Raw genomic sequence first — 20889 nt, 5'->3', positions numbered from 1 at the left:
TTCCTCAGGAGACACAGAACTTCTTAAGAATAAACCGAATCCCGGACAACATTATCCAGACCATAGTGGACTCTGCGTTGAAAAATTCATTGGCCAGTGTTAGACATGATTTTTGCCCTCTGGCTCGAAGTACCATGCACTGGAGTTTCTTTTTCAAATAAAATCTAAAAGAGACAATCTGTCTGATGCTGGCAATTGTAATCTTGAGTTATGAATCAAGCCCTGCTTAAACCGAACATCATATAAAATACACATTATTCATATGAAATAATTAGGAGGCCGATATTTTGATTCTCTAACAGGGGTGACTATCAGGTGGATTATCTCTCTTTTTAAAAATATTCATTTGTTTAATAAACTCGGAATATTCGATGAAGGCAGTGCAGGATTGCGTACATGAAAGAATCGAAGATGGTTGCTTATACGAACCAGTGGGAACAATAGAAGGAGGGCATTCTCAATGCAGAGAGAAAAGACAAGTTATGAACGAACAAGTGTGAAGTGAATAAATCTGGATAGCGGAGTTATGTGGGACGGTTGGAGGAAGGTAGATTATCTAGGAGACAATAGAGTTGTCACTGATGGATGAAGCTCCCTACGAGATTGTGAGGCAAATGCGGAAGTCATGTTACCTAGGAGAAAATACTGACAGGGAAGATAAAAGAAGCGATGGAAAAATCTAGAAGGCACTGGCAGGACTCGAGAAAACGTAGACCTTAGTAGAGGAGTCATGTGAGGCGAGTAAATGAAAGCAGGTTTCTTAGGAGACGAGTGAATTGATAGTGAGGCGAAATGAAGCTATGGGTGAAACCATATGGCATTGGATGGGCTTTTAAAAAGTGGACGTATGTAGAGGATTCGTGTGAGGCAAATAGAGGAAGGTTGGTTACACTAAGAGAAAATTAAATTGGAGGTGAAGGGAAAAAATTCATAGTTCTAGCCCTTCAGGGAAGCAACTCAATGTTGAAAACGTCCTAGGGATATGAGCTACGAATTTTAGGTAAATATAATGTTCATAATTAATAAGTATGAGAATATATTCTTTATTCCTAAAAATTATAATCCTTTTCTTAATCATCGTTATCCGGTCGATTAGATTAGCAGTTTGTATTTTTTTGCCACTACGAGCGCTATTGTGAGTCAATGCATTGTTTCACTTAAGCCCTTATAACTACACTCGGTGTGAACATTTTTCAAAAATAAAAAACCACCAGAGGGTATTGAACCAAGGAACACATTACAGAAAGTATTATGTAAATAAGTTAATAAGTTAATAATATAGTAAGTGAGATTGAATCAAGGTGTCGTAAAGCTAATGCAGTGAGCTCGCAGTTGCGATCAGCAGTATTCTGTAAGAAGGAAGTCAGCTCCCAGACGAAACTATCTTTACATCGGTCTGTTTTCAGACCAACTTTGCTTTACGGGAGCGAAAGTTGGGTGGACTCAGGATATCTTATTCATACGTTAGAAGTAACAGACATGAAAGTAGCAAGAATGATTGTTGGTACAAAACGGTGGGAACAATGGCAGGAGGGTAATCGGAATGAGGAGATAAAGGCTAGTTTAGGAATGAACTCGGTGGATGAAGCTGTACGCATAAACCGGCTTCGGTGGTGGGGTCATGTGAGGCGAATGGAGGAGGATAGGTTACCTAGGAGAATAATGGACTCTGTTATGGAGGGTAAGAGAAGTAGAGGTAGACCAAGACGACGATGGTTAGACTCTATTTCTAACGATTTAAAGATAAGGAGTATGGAACTAAACGAGGCCACAACACTAGTTGTAAATCGCGGATTGTGGCGGCGTTTAGTAAATTCACAGAGGCTTGCAGACTGAACGCTGAAAGGCATAACAGTCTATGAAATGAAATGTCATATGGCTTTTAGTGCCGGGATATCCCAGAACGGGTTCGGCTCGCCAGGTGCAGGTCTTTCTAGTTGACTCCCGTAGGCGACCTGCGTGTCGTGATGATGAAGAAATGATGATGAAGACAACACATACACCCAGACTCCATGCCATTGGAATTAACCAATTAAGGTTAAAATCCCCGACCCGGCCGGGAATCGAACCCGGGACCGTCTGAACCGAAGGCCAGTACGCTGACCATTCAGCCAACGAGTCGGATAACAGTCTATAATGATAATGTATGTAATTTATGTATGTATGCATGTAGTTAATTTGGCTAGTATTTGAACACAAAAAGACAACGTGTAAAGAAACAAGCGATTTTAGGCTCTTGTTCCGAAACTGCATTTAGACGGAAGTGATTTTCGATTTTTTTTTTTTTTTTTTTTTTTTTTTTTTTTTTTGCTAGTTGCTTTACGTCACACCGACACAGATAGGTCATATGGCGACGATGGGACCGGAAAAAGGCTAGGAGTGGGAAGTAAGCGGCCGTGGCCTTAATTAAGGTACAGCCCCAGCATTTGCCTGGTGTGAAAATGGGAAACCACGGAAAACCATCTTCGGGGCTGCCGACAGTGGGGTTCGAACCTACTATCTCCCGAATACTGGATACTGGTCGCACTTAAGCGACTGCAGCTGTCGAGCTCGGCATTTTTTTCGAAATTTATTTTTGTTTAGTTTGATAGAGCTATCCAAGACTCACAATTTGAAACCAATCCGGGACCTTTAGCCCTTCCTTCAACTTTCGGCACCATGGAGAAAAATGCTTAATTTTACGTTTTTCGTAGAAGCTACTTTGCTATGAAATGTTTTCAATATTAAAAGAACTACGGCAAAATCAAAGGGGATACTGAATGAATTCGAGAACATGTAAGTTATACCTCAGTAGAGGAATCGTTTGAGGCCAATAGACAAGGGTATGTTACATAGGAGGCAACTGAATTGACAGTACGAGGAAATGAAGCTGTAGGGAAATCTAGGTAGCTATGAATGGACTCGAAACAATGTAAGTTATACCTCAGTAGAGGAATCGAGTGAGGCCGATAGTTACATAGGAGACAACTGAATTGACAGTGCGAGGAAATGAAGCTGTAGGGAAATCTAGGTAGCTATGAATGGACTCGAAAAAATGAAGAGTCATGAGGTGAATACAGGAAGGTAGTTTACCTACGAAACTTAACACTGATCTCACAATTCTGGTCCAAAATGAACCAAATCCCTTAATGAAGCAGCAACAATATTGTTAATAATAACTAGAGCCCGGTATTTTATGCACTAATAGGTTAGAATGCAAACTTACTGAAGCGAGAAGCAAGTATAGTCTACCTTCACACCGATTATGCTATGGGGGTTTGCATATACATTAGGGTTACGGCCCATCAGAACCCCTATAATTTATGTTACTCTTTCTACATTATAGAACAGCGAGTGGCCAGCATTTCCTACTAACCAAATTAGTTTGGAATCTAACCTATTACCGCATGAAAATCCGGGCTTTAATAATAACATAGTGTTGACGACGGGAAATTATCAAGCCCCTAATTAAAACACAAATTTAATTTCCCTCAAAGTAGGTTAGAAGCGTAGGATGAACATTTTATCACCTCATCTGCTTGCAACAGCACGGCTTCGGTTATATTAAGATTTTTAACTTGCCACTAAATATGGCGCAGCAAGTTTCTAAACACGTTCTCACTTTCAGTTTCACGCAGCGCGGTTATCGATATTCACTTTCTCACCTGTTAATCGACAATTTCCATGCACTTATCTCTTCTTATATGGGAACAAACAAGGTGTCAGTTTTCACTCATTTGCAAACCATGTTTATTAATTACTATTTAACGTTACACTAACAAGTTTTCGGTGACGATGAATTAGGAAGGCGCGGGGACAGCGAAGGAAGTGACCGTGCCCTTAAATAAGGTACAACGTGGTGTGAAAGTAGGAAACCACGAAATATCCATGTTCAGATCTGCCAACAGTGGGGTTCGAACCCATCATCTCCCGAATGCAATTCGGCTTCTTGACCCGAACCACGCACCCAACTCACTCTGTATTATTATTATTATTATTATTATTATTATTATTATTATTATTATTATTATTATTATTATTATTAACAATTAACAAACGTCGCAGATGGAAAGGTACCTTCAATTATTTACCTAAAGTTGAGATTCTCTAGAATTTACGTAGGAATTTTACAACATGAGGAGCTCGATGGCTCAAAACATTTCCAACAGTAATAATAATAATGCTATTTGCTATACGTCCCACTAACTATTTTAAGGTTTTCGGATATGCCGAGGTGCCGGAATTTAGTCCCGCAGGAGTTCTTTTACGTGCCAGCAAATCTACCGACACGAGGCCGACGTATTTGAGCACCTTCAAATACCACCGGACTGAGCCAGGATCGAACCCGCGAAGTTGGGATCAGAAGGCCAGCGCCTCAACCGTCTGAGCCACTCAGCCCAGCATTATTTCCAACAGTATAATGAATTAAAAGCAAATCTCTTTGAGTAGCACAGCCAAACTCTTTGACCCGCACGTCCTAAGATTCTAGCCAGAGGGAGGTAATCCCTTCTGGAAATTATACAGTCAAAAGAAGGTGAAGTCTTAGCTTCTACAATACTTACAACGCGCAGGCTTTCTAACCCCAAGAGATCATTTTATATCATAATAAAAATTGCACCTTGTGGGCTATGAATTTACACCCGTGACCACGTCGGACATCATCACTTTATAAAGCAGTAGTACACTACTGTACAAATAGCCCTACACAAATAATATTAATGCTACCCTCGAAAATAGAAATGATTACAGATGCATAAGGCCCACACTACACGGCCGAAGAAAGAGAAAATCAGTTTTAAATTTACAAGGCCGAAACTACGCAGTGCTTCCTTACATTCCAACTATTTCCACAGGGGAAATAAAAATGTAAAAATATAAAGACGAAAAGTTATATTTGTTCTTGAAAGAGGAAGCCCTACATTTAATTTGAGAACGGAGCCGGGGGAGGGGGGGGGTGTAGAAATCTTTCCTAGCCGCACACGCAGTAATTCACTTAATGAAATTAACTGCCATATCTTGTTTGTTATGATGTCATGATGCCGAAACCCCCGCCTCACGAGTCCCGAAGGAGACGGCCTCTCTCCTTAGTCTGTAGAGCACTCGATAAAGCTTCCGCAAGGTCAGACAGACTATCCTCGAAACTCGCGTCTAATATAGGGGTTTTGGCAGAACAGTCTAGATGTTTTGGTGAAAACGTTTTTGAATGAGGTAAAGGAAATTCATATCTGATATTTTGATAGGTGAATTAGCTTGATAACACGCCTGTAGAGGGGCGGATGAAATAAATTGCAGTTTAGGTAACTTCAGAGAATTAAAATAAACAATGGAAGATCAACAGTATGAATAACATCTGAATACAAACATTTTCGCTGACATCTGAACTGTAGATTAGGCAACATTTTGATGTCAGAGATATCTAGTCCTCAAATGTAAAAGGTACTACGGTTTCCTCAAGTTGACAGTTTTTCTTAGAGATGGATGGACAGTCTGAGAATCCACAATTTTAAACTTCACCGGGAGGCCTTACTTATTGCACAATTCTTCTTCTTCTTATTATTATTATTATTATATTTTTACATAGGTCTTTTTTCAGACTAACTTTACTTTGTGGGAGTGCAAGCTGGGTGGACTCAGGATATCTTATTCATAAGTTAGAAGTAACAGACATGGAAGCAGGAAAAATGGTTATGAACTCGATGGATGAAGCTGTAGGCATGAACCGGCTTCCGTGGTGGCGTCATATGAGACAAATGGAGGAGGATAGGTTACCTATCAGAATAATGGACTCTCTTATGGAGGGTAAGAGAAGTAAAGAGAGACCAAGGTGACAATGGTAAGACTCAGTTTCTAACGATTTAAAGATAAGAGGTATAGAACTAATTGAGGCCACAGCAATAGTTACTAATAGAGGCTTGCAGACTGAACGCTGAAAGGCATAAATATATATAATGAAGATATTTGTATTTATTATTATTATTATTATTATTCGATAGTAGGTTTAAAATAATAATAATAATAATAATAATAATAATAATAATAATAATAATAATAATAATAATAATAATAATATCGTAATTCCTGCCTGAACACCAGCCACCATTGATAAATACTCGACCACTGTAACGTTTCTACTTACAGTTTTCCCCCTATCAGGAATCTCGTTTCGGACACGCGACATTCATTTATTAGGCAATAAAGTAACATTAAATCCAACATGTTTCTTTCTAGTCATTGTTCTTAATGGCTACAAGTGCTACACAGCCTTCTAAATTGACGTCATGGCCAACTGTATTTCAGGTAATAAACATTTCATACCTCTTATAATAGGAAGCCAAATATTATATCAGCTCGCTCCAAGGCCACCTGGGAACAAATCATGAGATAATAAGCAAAGGTCATCGTAATTTAATATTATCTTTCTCTTAATTGCACCGTCAAGGTTTTTCTCACACTTTCAAAACAACCACGCCAAAGTTTGGAGCTAGTTCCTTAGGTGAAAGACCCTTCCCCTGGCACTGGAGCAGAACGTAACCTGTTCTTTGACGTGAGTGTAAGCAGATTTACTATGAGTGTTATATTACTGACTGTCACGTCTAAATAGTTTTATCACGTACCGAGCTCGATAGCTGTAGTCGCTTAAGTGCGGCCAGTATCAAGTATTCGGGAGATAGCAGGTTTGACCCCACTGTCGGCAGCCCTGAAAATGGTTTTCCGTGGTTTCCCATTTTCACACCAGGCAAATGCTGGCGCTGTACCTTAATTAAGGCCACGGCCGCTTCCTTCCGACTCCTAGCCCTTCCCTGTCCCATCGTCGCCATAAGACCTATCTGTGTCGGTGCGACGTAAAGCAACTACCAAAAAAATTTTCATCACGTTGTTCTCAAATAATAAAAAGATATTGCATTTATAGAAAAGCCATTTCGGCCGCTTGGAGGAGTAGAAAATGAAGGTTTCTACTATTCGCAACCTTGTTACTTAGAGGATGATGATGATGCTTGTTGTTTAAAGGGGACTAACATCGAGGTCATCGGCCCTTAATGGTATGAAATGAGACGAAATCTTAGGACAAATTAAAAGTCCAAAATCCTCCATTGACCAGAATTCAAAACGTGAGGACAAAGAATGAATGGATGGATGGATGGATGGATATGAATTTAAAACGATCAGTGGAATCGACCCACAGTGCCTCATATGCACAGAAGCTGGCACAAAACAATAGTATTACTGAGCAAGGGACTGCTTCCATAGCACGATGCTCAATCGATTATGCTTGTAGTCGAATCGGGTCCAAAATCCAGGTCATCGGCCCCTCATAATGGTACTTATCGCTAGGAAAGTAGAACCATGCTATTTGTAATGTTGCGGTACTAATCAAAAGTAGCGTAGACTCGCGGTATTCCACACATTATGGTACTATTCACTGGTAGTGTAATTCGCACATGTAACACAGACCTATGGTGTTTCGCACACTGCGGCGCTATTTACAGGCAACGCAAACCTATGGCGTTCCTCTCGTAAGTGGACTAACCACAGGGACCCGAACTATCTCGTAGTAGTCCCCACATATCGGGAACTAAGCATAGGCAAGGCAGAACCATGGTGTCGCTCATCCCATTCTGTTACTCATATAGGGGTACGTATCACAGGTACCGTAAGACCCTCATCCAGATTCACACACTCTCGCTACTAATCACAAACCTAGTGCGTACCTAACATAGTGGTACTACGCGCAAGTAAAAGTGACCCATGGTGTTCCCTGCGTGATGTTACTAATTACAAGTAGTCTCATAGTTCTAATTTGATCATCCCTTGGTCGCCTCTTTTAGTCGCCTCTTACGACAGGTAGGGGATACCGCGGGTGTATTCTACATGTGCGTCCCCCACCCGCAGGGGGTAGTGTGTTTGGTCCGTGAGAGGTATTTTATTTCCCTCAAGTCCGCCGGCAAGCCGGTTAGGACCCCCCTATCCGCCACCTGGGACCCGCCACGTGGGAGTATCACCTCTCCCCCTGTTACGCCAGCGTAGTAGGTTCGTGCTTACTTGGAAGAATACGAGTGGCTATCCTTATGCCTGACCATCTTCTCCGCCAGGAATTCATTTGACATTCATTCCGGCTGTGAGAATCGTCGGGGAATATAAATCTCGTAACGTGAAAGTATATTATCGAAATTTAACGGACAAGTTAATCTACTTGGGACTATTCATTTAAACAGATGAATTGCCGGGCTGAGTGGCTCAGACGGTTGAGGCACTGGCCTTCTGACCCCAACTTGGCAGGTTCTATCCTGGCTTAGTCCAGTGGTATATGAAGGTGCTCAAATACGTCAGCCTCGTGTCGGTAGATTTACTGGCACGTAAAAGAACTCCTGCGGGATTAAATTCCGACACCTCGGCGTCTCCGAAAACCGTAAAAGTAGTTTGTGGGACGTAAAGGCAATAACATTACTAAACAGATGAAGTCTTGGTAGTATTTCATCGCTATAAGTCTGCAGTAAACAACACGAATGAATCACTTACGGAATTGTGACGTTGAAATATAATATTGAGAATTTACCAATAAGTAACGAATAAAAATGTCAAAATGATTTGCATCATCGTTAAGGCGTCAAGTCTCTACTATGATTAGCCGGTTCGAGGCCCGTTGATAGGAAAAATGTCGCCATCAGAATCAAAGCCGGCAGGGTAGGAGAGATGGTGGTATACATTTTCTAATCACTAGACTGCGTGCCAAAACCCTGAATTTAATTACAAACCTCTCCGTCGTGTTCATATGGAGGGAGGGCATATGAAGCTGCTGATGGATATTCGTCCGTCGGATGGAGACGTTAAGCCTTAAGCAGACTCTTGCGTGTTATTCGACAGAAGTAGCCTATATGCCGATACCGGGTTTCACCCTCTTCCTACCTGATTATTATAATCATCATCATCATCATTTTACATCCAGGCACGCAGGTCGCCCATGGGAGTCAAATGGAAAGATCTGCATCAGGGGGGCCGAACTTGTTATCGGAAATTCCTGGCATTAAAGCCAATCGATAACTAAATAAATAGAAAAAAATACATCAAAATTATAGCAGGAAAAGCTAACTAATAATAATAATAATAATAATAATAATAATAATAATAATAATAATAATAATAATAGTAAGGAAGAACAGAATGTTCACATATAGAAACTCAAGCGAGCGTACTGCAGAACATGCGACATTTACAACAAAAATATATTTCAACACACACACACACACACAAAGATCAGGCACTACAATACTCATTAGAAAAAGGAATTCTAGAGAACATTCTGAAGGAAGAACGAAATGTCATGAGGAATATTCTTAGTCCAGAAAAATACTAAAGACGGATACAGTCTGAAATTCCGTAAAGCAACAGCAAAACTGTCCAACCTGGCAGCAGATATTAGAAAACGAATTTTGAAATTTTATGGACATGTTCAAAGACTTCCAGAAATAAGGCTTACACACAAAATCATGACATACAGCATAACATTTAAGAGTCTACCATGGATCCAAGAAGTCAAAAAGGACCTACAGAAAGCCCAGATAGATGTGTGAAAAATGTTAGACAGAAATGTGTTCTGTAAAGAAGGTAAAAAGGTGAGTAGTACAACCAGAAAATGATGTTCCAAAGAGACAAGGAGCCAAGTGAAGTGAACCAAGTAAAGAAAGGAGCCCACGGGGAAAAAAGTGAAAATCATATGGAAGACCAGAAAGGCGAATCGTAAAGCACTGCGTGATGCAACAGGTTCCACACACAAATGAAATAATAATAATAATAATAATAATAATAATAATAATAATAATAATAATAATAATAATAATAATAATAATAATATGATAATAATAATGATAATGAAGGCAAATAAGGGAAGGGCCAGAAAGATGGAGCAGACACTAAACTACGGTTATAAAGCCAGAGGGTTTTTATAGTTCAGAATATCTGATCCTGAACAAGAAAGAGGGAATGGATGAGCGAGAGAAGAAAGAAAGACAAATCTTGAGAAAGATCTTAGGACCCGAAAAAGGAAAGGACGGTAGATGGAGGAATAGGAGAAATGAAGATCTATACAGACAGACAAACAGAGAAGACCACAGACACCATACGTAAGAGGAGACTGAATTTTTATGGGCACCTTACAAGAATGAACGAGACTCGACTTACAAGGAAAATCTTATCTACATCATCAAATTAAAATGAACTACTAAATGGGCGGAAGAAACAAGAGAAGATATGGAGGAAGATGGCATCATCCAAAAGAAATCTTTAATCATAAAATAACTCCGAACGGGGAAAAAGACATTGAAAATACCGAGCCTAATGGAACGAAAGATCATGAGAAAAATTCTACGCCCGAAGCTCGCAGACGGACAATATCGCCCCAGAGCCAAACAGAAAATAAAACAATACAAAAAATAATCACAGTGACTTTACAAAACGCAGGTTAATATTCTATGAACATATGAAAGAATGGACCCCAGACAGGGTTACAGAACAAATAGTCGAATTCTATGAAAACAGGAACATATTTGGAAAAAGAATCACAACCCAAGGAGAGGAAATCTATAAGATTTACCGATGATATTGTTATTATATCTGAGTCTGTAAACGATCTGGACAAATATTGCTGACTGGTATGGGCAGAGTCTTGGGGAAGTACTACAAGATTCAGAAGACACGTGATGGAGTGCAGACGAACGGAGTCAGGTGATGCAGAAAATATTAGATTAGGAAATGAAGTCTTAAAGGAAATAGATGAATATTGTTACTTGGGCAGTAAAATAACTAACGATGACGGAAGTAAGGGGGACATAAAATGCAGACTAGCACAATCAAGGAAGGTCTTAGTTAAGAAAATAAATTTGCTCACCTAGAACAATGATTTAGAAATTAGAAAGACGTTTTTGAAGACTTTCACCTGGAGCGTGGCATTGTATGGAAGTGAAACATGGACGATAACTAGCTCATAAAGAAAGAGAATAGAAGCTTTTGAAATTTGGTGTTACAGAAGAATGAAAAAGGTGATATGGGTAGATCGAATCACGAGTGAGGAGATACTGAAGCAGTGAGAGGAGAATGGTTTGGCAAAATATGACGAGAAGAAGAGATAGAACGATAGGACACATCTTCACATGTTCAATTGGTTTTCGAGGGAAGTGTAGGTCGTAAAACGCATGAATACAGCAAACTGATTATAGTAGATGTAAACTAGTTACGTAGAAATGAAAAGGTTTTCACAGGATAGGGTGGCATGCAGGGATGCATCACACCAGTCCATAGGTTGATGGATGACCCAAACAACAACGTGAAAACAGGACTAAAACCAAAACAGATACTATAAAATGAAATGGGTTGGTGAAACAAAACTGTTCTTAAAAGATTGGAATTACACCAGCAGATGTTCAAAACCGGATAATCTGCAGATGTAAAAGTCACAAATGGCAAGTAGACCAAGAGGAACAATCGGGTCTGAAGACAGGAAGGAAGCTCACACTAAAATAATGGAAAGAAGATTGGCACCTCTAAGTAATGTGTTTTGTCGTAATGGGCATATTTGCAATAATAATAATAATAATAATAATAATAATAATAATAATAATAATAATAATAATAATAATAATAATAATAATAATAATAATAAATACCCATGGCGCAACAGCCCCGAAGGGCCTTGGCCTACCAAGCGACCGCTGCTCAGCCCGAGCGCCTGCAGATTACGAGCTGTCATGTGGTTAGCACAACTGATCCTCTCGGCCGTTATTCTTGACATTCTAGACCGGGACCGCCATCTCACCGTCAGATAGCTCCTCAATTGTAATCACGTAAGCTGAGTGGACCTCGAACCAGCCCTCAGATGCAGGTAAAAGTCCCTGACTTGGCCGGGAAACGAACCCGGGGCCTCCGCGTAAGAGGCAGGCACGCTACCCCTACACCGCGGGACCGTCAATAATAATAATAATAATAATAATAATAATAATAATAATTTCGTGTGGCTGTTTCTAGCCGAGTGCAGCCCTTGAAAGGCAGACCCTCCGATGAGGTTGGGCGGCATCTGCCATGTGTTGGTAACTGCGCGTTATTGTGGTGGAGGATAATCTTATGTGTGGTGTGTGAGTTGCAGGGATGTTGGGGGCAGCACAAATACCCAGCCCTCGGGCCACTGGAATTAACCGAAGAAGGTTAGAGAATAGAATCCGGGACCCTCTGACCCGAAGGCCATTACGCTGACCATTCAGCCAACGAGTCGGAAAATAATAATAATAATAATAATAATAATAATAATAATAATAATAATAATAATAATAATAATAATAATAATAATAATAATAATAATAATAATAATAATAATAATAATAATAATAATAATAATAATAATAATATCACCTTTCAAGGAACTAACTTGCGAAACATTTCTAGCCACTTCAAGAGAGCACTCTACCCATATCCCCTCTGGCGTTGTCTTTTATGGCTCATTATAGTCTTTGTTAAACTCCCACGTCGAGACGTTTCTTCATTCATTGCTGCAAGTAAAGCACTAGCTGATGTAACATGCTCACTCGAAGCACATAAGTACCTATTATAAGATAAATAAGGTCAAGATCACGGCTGAAGTGACGTGCAGTATTGTGGTTTGTAGCTTCTTCATATTGCCTGCCACAACAATTCTTATTTTCATTTTGAATAAACTTTATTTTAATTTTTTTGTAATTGGAGGACACCTAGATTGGCAGAGATTGCAAAGGAATCTTATTCTTTTCTTTCCTGACATTATCCTAGCGGATTGTGCTCAGTTTTATGGACAGATGCCCTTCCTGATGGCAACCCAACGTGGACGGGTGTATTCGCTATTGTATGTTTCTATAGTGGTTGCTAGTGTCGGTTGATGCATGTATTTCAGTGGGATTGGCAGGCTGATATGTAATAGCGATTTCTGGTTCAGTGAGGAAAACAACGGGAAGCTACGTCACTCCTTATTTCCCTAGTATGCCTCTTCAGTGATGCCTAGTCTATCTATGACAGCTAATGGTGGAGCTGTTGAAGATCCAAGCAGCCTTCGGGCTGATGACGAAACACACACTATATTATTATTATTATTATTATTATTATTATTATTATTATTATTATTATTATTATTCAGCCAAGTGGTGTAGAAGTAGCGTGCCTCTCTCTTATTCCAAGGACCTAGGTTCGTTTTACGGCCGGTTCAGTTGAAATATTTTAATTCTGTGGCCAGTTCCAAGAAAGAACTTTGCAACTTCCAGTTCAGATTTTGTTCCACCATCGATTTTCAGATTTGTCTTGCAAAGTGAAAAGTGAAAAGTTAGGAATCGTTTCACTTTTCAAGCCTGTTATGTTCCTCCATCGGTACAGAAATGCAAAGTGCAAAGAAATGAAGGGAAAAGTTTTCAGAAATCTTGTAAAGAGCCGATTCCCTTTTCAGCTGTTAATTAGCAAGTACACTGACTGACAGAGCAAATGCAACACCAAGAAGGAGTGGTCAGAACTTTATGCCAATTGCAGGGTAGACTGACGTCACTGAGGTATGCTCATGATGTGAAATGCGCCGCTGTGCTGCGCACGTAGCGAACGATAAATGGGACACGGCGTTGGCGAATGGCCCACTTCGTACCGTGATTTCTCAGCCGACAGTCATTGTAGAACGTGTTGTCGTGTGCCACAGGACACGTGTATAGCTAAGAATGCCAGGCCGCCGTCAACGGCGGCATTTCCAGCAGACAGACGACTTTACGAGGGGTATGGTGATCGGGCTGAGAAGGGCAGGTTGGTCGCTTCGTCAAATCGCAGCCGATACCCATAGGGATGTGTCCACGGTGCAGCGCCTGTGGCGAAGATGGTTGGCGCAGGGACATGTGGCACGTGCGAGGGGTCCAGGCGCAGCCCGAGTGACGTCAGCACGCGAGGATCGGCGCATCTGCCGCCAAGCGGTGGCAGCCCCGCACGCCACGTCAACCGCCATTCTTCAGCATGTGCAAGACACCCTGGCTGTTCCAATATCGACCAGAACAATTTCCCGTCGATTGGTTGAAGGAGGCCTGCACTCCCGGCGTCCGCTCAGAAGACTACCATTGACTCCACAGCATAGACGTGCACGCCTGGCATGGTGCCGGGCTAGAGCGACTTGGATGAGGGAATGGCGGAACGTCGTGTTCTCCGATGAGTCACGCTTCTGTTCTGTCAGTGATAGTCACCGCAGACGAGTGTGGCGTCGGCGTGGAGAAAGGTCAAATCCGGCAGTAACTGTGGAGCGCCCTACCGCTAGACAACGCGGCATCATGGTTTGGGGCGCTATTGCGTATGATTCCACGTCACCTCTAGTGCGTATTCAAGGCACGTTAAATACCCACCGCTACGTGCAGCATGTGCTGCGGCCGGTGGCACTCCCGTACCTTCAGGGGCTGCCCAATGCTCTGTTTCAGCAGGATAATGCCCGCCCACACACTGCTCGCATCTCCCAACAGGCTCTACGAGGTGTACAGATGCTTCCGTGGCCAGCGTACTCTCCGGATCTCTCACCAATCGAACACGTGTGGGATCTCATTGGACGCCGTTTGCAAACTCTGCCCCAGCCTCGTACGGACGACCAACTGTGGCAAATGGTTGACAGAGAATGGAGAACCATCCCTCAGGACATCATCCGCACTCTTATTGACTCTGTACCTCGACGTGTTTCTGCGTGCATCGCCGCTCGCGGTGGTCCTACATCCTACTGAGTCGATGCCGTGCGCATTGTGTAACCTGCATATCGGTTTGAAATAAACATCAATTATTCGTCCGTGCCGTCTCTGTTTTTTCCCCAACTTTCATCCCTTTCGAACCACTCCTTCTTGGTGTTGCATTTGCACTGTCAGTCAGTGTATCTACACTACTTTCTCGGCATAGAATTTGATTTAGTGATGTATAAACATGTTACGACGAGAGCTTTTATTATCATCAAGTGAGTATAGTGATGAAAAATCCAATAAGGGAATGTACAAAGACAGGATTAATTTTCATAAGATCACTTCGAGATAAGCCGGGCTGAGTGGCTCAGACGGTTGAGGCGCTGGCCTTCTAACCCCCACTTGGCAGGTTCCATCCTGGCTCAGTCCGGTGGTATTTGAAGGTGCTCAAATACGTCAGCCTCGTGTCGGTAGATTTATTTGCACGTAAAAGAACTCCCGCGGGACTAAAATCCGGCACCTCGGCGTCTCCGAAGACCTTAAAATAGTAGTTAGTGGGACGTAAAGCAAATAAGATTAGTATTATTATTATTACTTCGAGATAATTTCACGAGTGTTTTCGTGTTACCCCAACACAAGCTGACTATATTATTTAAGTGATGGTCATTTATTGAAACCTGCAGCAAGAAGAAGTCAATCCCTTTCGGAAAAAGAACAAATTCTTATATGCCTACATTGGTGAGGAAATGGTTGCCCAACTGCACGGCGTAGCAGCAATGCATGGGAGATCAAAATCAACTATTTGCAGAACTGTTACTAAAGTCGTAGATGTTATAGTAAATGTAACATTTCCTATCTTGGTATGTTGGCCTGATAATCCACATAATATAGCGAAATAATTCCTAATGAAGGATGGCTTTCCGTCTGTGTGTGGGCGTGTTGACGGTGTTCTCGTTACCGAGCACGAAGATGCTTATATTGATAGACATGGGCATCACTTTCTCAATATTATTTTTAAACTTGCCATAAAGGATGTCCCGTTTGTCCTTGACAAGTGCTAGCACAGCCAGCTTCTTGTAATTATCCTTATTTCCCTTTATCAAAAAAAAATTAAAACTACCGGTACCATTATTATATCGTCTTCGCCGTAAAAAATAAAACATTAAAATTATGTTGTATTACGAAAAGACTTTTCACTCTCCGAAGAAATTGAAAAACAATACCTAGATAATGGTGGAACAGAAGGATTTTACACTTTGCAATAATTGAAAAGTGCAAAGTTGAAAAGTTGCAAAGTCTGTTCGTGGAACAGGCCCCTGTACTGAGGAGTAGAGCGGGTTTCACTCACACGAGATTTTCTCAAGCTCTTAGTTACAGGAAGAAAGCGCACAGTGAGAAGATGACGCTACTGTCCTAATATACATAGACGAACACTGGTTGCCATGGTTACGGAGGTGTCGGGGAAATTTATGATAATATTCCAGATAGCCCCCAGCGCAAAAACATACGAGCTTAAAATCGTTCTTCTTCCTCTTTTGCCAACGGCCATAGCCGTGTTGAAACACCAGATCCCGTGAGTTCTCCGAAGTTAAGCAATATTGGGCGTGGTCAAGATTTGGATAGGTTGCCACGCGCTGTTGGTGGCGGGTAAGGGATTGGAGGAGCGGAAAGGAACTGGCTACCCTACCGTACGTAAACTCCGGCTCAGGCACACCTCTGCGGAGGTTCGGACCTGCCTTCGGGCAGAATACACCCTTACCTTACCTTACTATACCTTCCTCTTTTGTGGGGCTGAGTGGCTCAGGCGGCTAAAGCGCTGACTTTCTGAGCCTAAGCCTGCAGGTTCGAACCTCTCCCAGTCTGGTGGTATTTGAAGGTGTTGAAATACGTCAGCCTCGTGTAGGTGATTTACCAGCACGTAAAAGTACTCCCGCGGGACAAAATTCCGTCACCTCGGCGTCTCCGAAAACCGTAAAAACTTTGGAAGCATGGTACGTGGTGGAAGTTAGGTTTTGTTGTCATTCTTATCCTTATTCTTAATAATAATAATAATAATAATAATAATAATAATAATAATAATAATAATAATAATAATAATAATAAGAATCATAATAATAATAATAATATGGACGTTTCACAATCTGTTGGGGTCAACAATTGGAGTGGATTTGCTCCAGTTTTACGGTTGAATGCCCTTCCTGACGCCAATCCCATGCTAAAGGATATATTCACTATTACGTGTTTCTGTGACCTGTAGTAGCGTGGTGTGTTGTATGTAGTTGAAGAGAAATGTATTGAGACGAACACAAATACCTAGTCCCCAAGCGAGAGGAATTAACCATATACTGTTAGAATCCTTCGACCCGGCAGGGAAACGAACCCGGGGCCGTCTGAATTGAAGGTCAGTTCGCTTGACATTCAACCAAGGAAACGGAGAGGCTTAAATATATTTAATTTAGATTAATCGATATGATATGGAAATTATTTTTAAAATTGTAGTAAATTTCATTTTGCCGACCCTGCTGCTCATGAATTCCACACCATCACTATAAATAGTTTCTAATCTTAATAAAGTTAACCGTCTTAAGATTTCAGTAATCAGCTGAAAGATGAATGAAATGAATTTCCGGGTCAGGGATGGAATGAATGAAGCCCTCATCTAGCGGCGAGGATAGGAATTGTGCCGGCTGCCGAAGCCTGTCACACACTACTGGGGCAACGATTAGTGGCTGACAGATGAAATGCCATTGGTGTGTGTTGCTGGAGTAAAATGTGACAAACCGCAGTACCCGCCTCCGCTTTGTCCAGCACAAATGTCACATGGAGTGACAGGGATTTGAGCCACGGAAGTTCTGGAAGATAAATATCATTACCAAAAAATATGCATGGTAGACAAAAATATGAATGTAATTATGGGGGTTTATAGTTATGATTGTAATTGTGTTTCCAGAGTACTTTTATTTAATGCATATTTATAATGACACATCGTAAATTGACAGCATGTATTACTGTTTTGGTAAAGATACTTATGGAACATTGTTCAGCATGTAGGCACATTTCGTTTTAATTCAAGAGTGTCTCAGGCCAAATTCTTTACGGGGATTTTCTATGGTTAAAAATGACTCTGGAAATTTTAGTCACTGTAGATTGTTAAATATTCTGGCAAATTCAGTGCCTTAGAGTTTAAACAACGAACTGCCTTAGGTAGAAATTGTTCTTGAATATCATTTCTAAATTACAATATTTTTGTTATGGCTCGTTGTTGAAGGATTTTGTTTTGCTAGATAATTAACTTCCCACTAACATATCGCAAGTTTACAGCGATTACTAGTTACAGTCACTGTTATTACTAATACACTCATTCTAAAATTTCTTTGCCGTGAATATTTAACCAGATATTTATAGAGAGAGTCATTACAGTTACAATTACAATGATCTGTAACAGTTATACTGTGTTCTTGCTGGTTCGACTCATTGGCTGAATAGTCAGCGTTGAGGCCTTCGGTTCAGAGGTTCCCGGGTTCGATTCCGGATATGGGGATTTTAATCGCCTCTGATTAATTCTTCTGGCCCGGGGACTGGGTGTTTGTGTTTGGCCCAACACTTCCCTCTTCATATTCTGACAACACACTACACTACCACCCACAACAGAAACACGCAATAGTGATTACATCCCTCCATATAGGGTTGGCGACAGGAAGGGCATTCAGCCATAAAACAGAGCCAAATCCACATATGCAACACAGTTTGCACCCGCGACACCACAGATGTGGGAGAAAAGCGGTAAAAAAGAAGAAAAGAAGGTACTGTGTTTTTGCTAATGACTATTGTGGTTAAATTTTATGTCATGCCTGTATTGATATTCGACCAAGGTTCTGACTGGGAACGTATTCACGGTTACTGTGATTTTTAACACATAAAAGTTACAATCACTGTGATTTGTAACAATTAAAAATCACGTCACTGAGATTTGAAACGGTCACATTTTTCCTGTTATGAAACAAATTATTTACTTTAGTTCTCGGTCATGATACTGTTTATCTTCGACCAAAAACCTTTGTTTAGTGGGGGGGGCGGGTGAGTTGTCACGGTCGCTGTGTTTAGTAACCGTTCAAAATCGGAGTGAATAACATTTATAAGTGATATTGTATTTACCAATCAACTGTATTTATTATAAAGATAGTGACAGTTACCGTGATGTGACTGGTGTAGGAAACCAAGAATACGGCCGAGAAAATTCGTCGTGCTGACCACACGACACCTCATAATCTGCAGGCCTTCGGGTTGAGCAGCGGTTGCTTATTAGACCATGACCCTTCGGCGTAGTTGCACCATGGGGTTTGTTTTTTCCTTACCGTGATTTGTAACAGTTAAAACTCACAAACCAACAGATACATTTTCTTGTTATAAATTATTAGTTCAAGTCTCTCGGTTATGAATGTGTTTCTTTCTGAACGTGATCATGTTAATTGTGATTTGTAACAGGCACTGTCACAATAACCGTGATTTTCAACTGTTAAAAGTTTCGCTCACTGTGATTAGCAACAGTTAAAGATCTTACAACAGGGATTTGGAACTGTTAAAAATCACAGTCAATATGGTTCTTTACTAGGGTGTGTAACATTTCATCTGTTCTTGTTCCAGGCTATTGTCCTGATGTTCGCGGCCGTCGCAGTGCTCGCCATCGACAAGGGTCGTTACGGAGATGGTAACGGCCACGTACACACTCCAAATGAAGACCAGAAGCCAGGAGTTCACGACCACGGCACGGCCCATGAAACCGTATACGGCAAAGATCATCCTCATTGATGAAACTACTCTCCATCTTTTATCACGTCAACATCATGTACACATTCTCAACAATAAACATCTCTTGTAGCATTTCGCTATTTTAAAACTTGCTGTGTTTGTATATTTGTGTAATATTGACCCTTTTGAGATAGATGTTGGTGATTATTAGAGCCGGGATAGTTAGTGGGTAAAAGGTTAGAATGCAAATTAACTTATCTGGTAGGGGACATACGATGGTTCGCATTGTAATCGATGCAGCTTGAATACTCAGCCTGCGGATGCCACAACCCGCTCTACAGCAACAATAATGCAGGTGTCCATGCACTGGAATGGATAGGAGTTAAGCCGGCAACTTGTCCGTCCACGCCGTGAAGCGGCTACATATACCTTCCAGGCGTTCTGAATGGTGATACGAGTGGATTTTTGTCACCACCTAGCTTGTAAGAAGTGTCGTCTAGCCCGCTTTTTTGATATGCAGCGAGAGTAACATTACTTCTACCGGAGTTCTAATATGCCAGGCCCTTCATATTTATGCACATTTCAAAGCAGAACTGTTGTCCGGGCTAGAGCATATGTGTTATTCGTTTCAGTCGGTTTGCATTCTAACCTATAAAAGCCTTAACGCCCTGGTTTTGGGGATTGTTTTCTGAAGGGTAAGTACAACTTGATAACCATCCCCTCTTAAGGTCTTAATCAGATGTGACGAGCTCACACGTCCCATTACACTGTCCAAAGTAGTTCCATGATTATTTTACAGATATGAGAAGCTTACAGTTTTGATGCGTAAAACCGTGGAGTAAACTTTCTGGTTCACACGTCTAGCGCATGTACTCTACTTCCGTTCGTGATGGCACCTTGTTTCAAGGCTTATCATGTAACTAGAGTCCCGTTGACAAATGAATTTCTATACTGCAAACCTTGTGTAACTTCATGAACAGCCTTCACAATGTTTAGTGAGTTTTATTATTTTATGAAATTTTCTATTTGTAATAAGACACGTTGAAATAGTGTAATGATAACATACAGGCTGTAACAATAAATTACAGACAAAATTTCAGGACACATTCCAAAAACTCAGAAGAATATGATAAGTTTTACAGACATGGGCTCGGAAACGCTTTATTTCTATGTTAGAATTTAATTTTTGTTAGAACTGCACATAGTACATTAATCATATGAAACACACTGGAACAGAACGTACCAACATACTTAACAAATGAAATTCTCTCTAAAATTAAGTGCTCAAAATGCCCATCGTTACCATTGATATATGCATCAACCTGCCATCAACGCATCCGGGATTCAATCCAGCGTTGGGCAAGAATTTCAAGTCCTTGTATTCTTTACCGGACAAAGTGCGATTCCCTTTATTTTTATTTTTTTGCTATTGCCTTTACGTCGCACCGACACAGATAGGTCTTATGGC

The 20889-nt window shown here is 41.0% G+C and overlaps 1 long non-coding RNA gene across 1 annotated transcript in view; it reads left to right on the top strand.

The window, feature by feature from the left end:
* LOC136883342 (uncharacterized) overlaps window positions 1-19569 on the top strand; it is a 33651-nt gene extending 14082 nt beyond the window's left edge. Inside the window, exon 2 of the long non-coding RNA XR_010861240.2 lies at window positions 19317-19569. This is a non-coding gene — a long non-coding RNA (uncharacterized lncRNA). The remainder of the gene's footprint in view (window positions 1-19316) is intronic.
* The last annotated feature ends 1320 nt before the right edge of the window (window positions 19570-20889 follow it).

This window comes from Anabrus simplex, chromosome 11 (assembly GCF_040414725.1).
Source record: "Anabrus simplex isolate iqAnaSimp1 chromosome 11, ASM4041472v1, whole genome shotgun sequence".
Lineage (NCBI taxonomy): Eukaryota > Metazoa > Arthropoda > Insecta > Orthoptera > Tettigoniidae > Anabrus > Anabrus simplex.
This window is presented reverse-complemented; position numbering and strand designations above follow the sequence as displayed.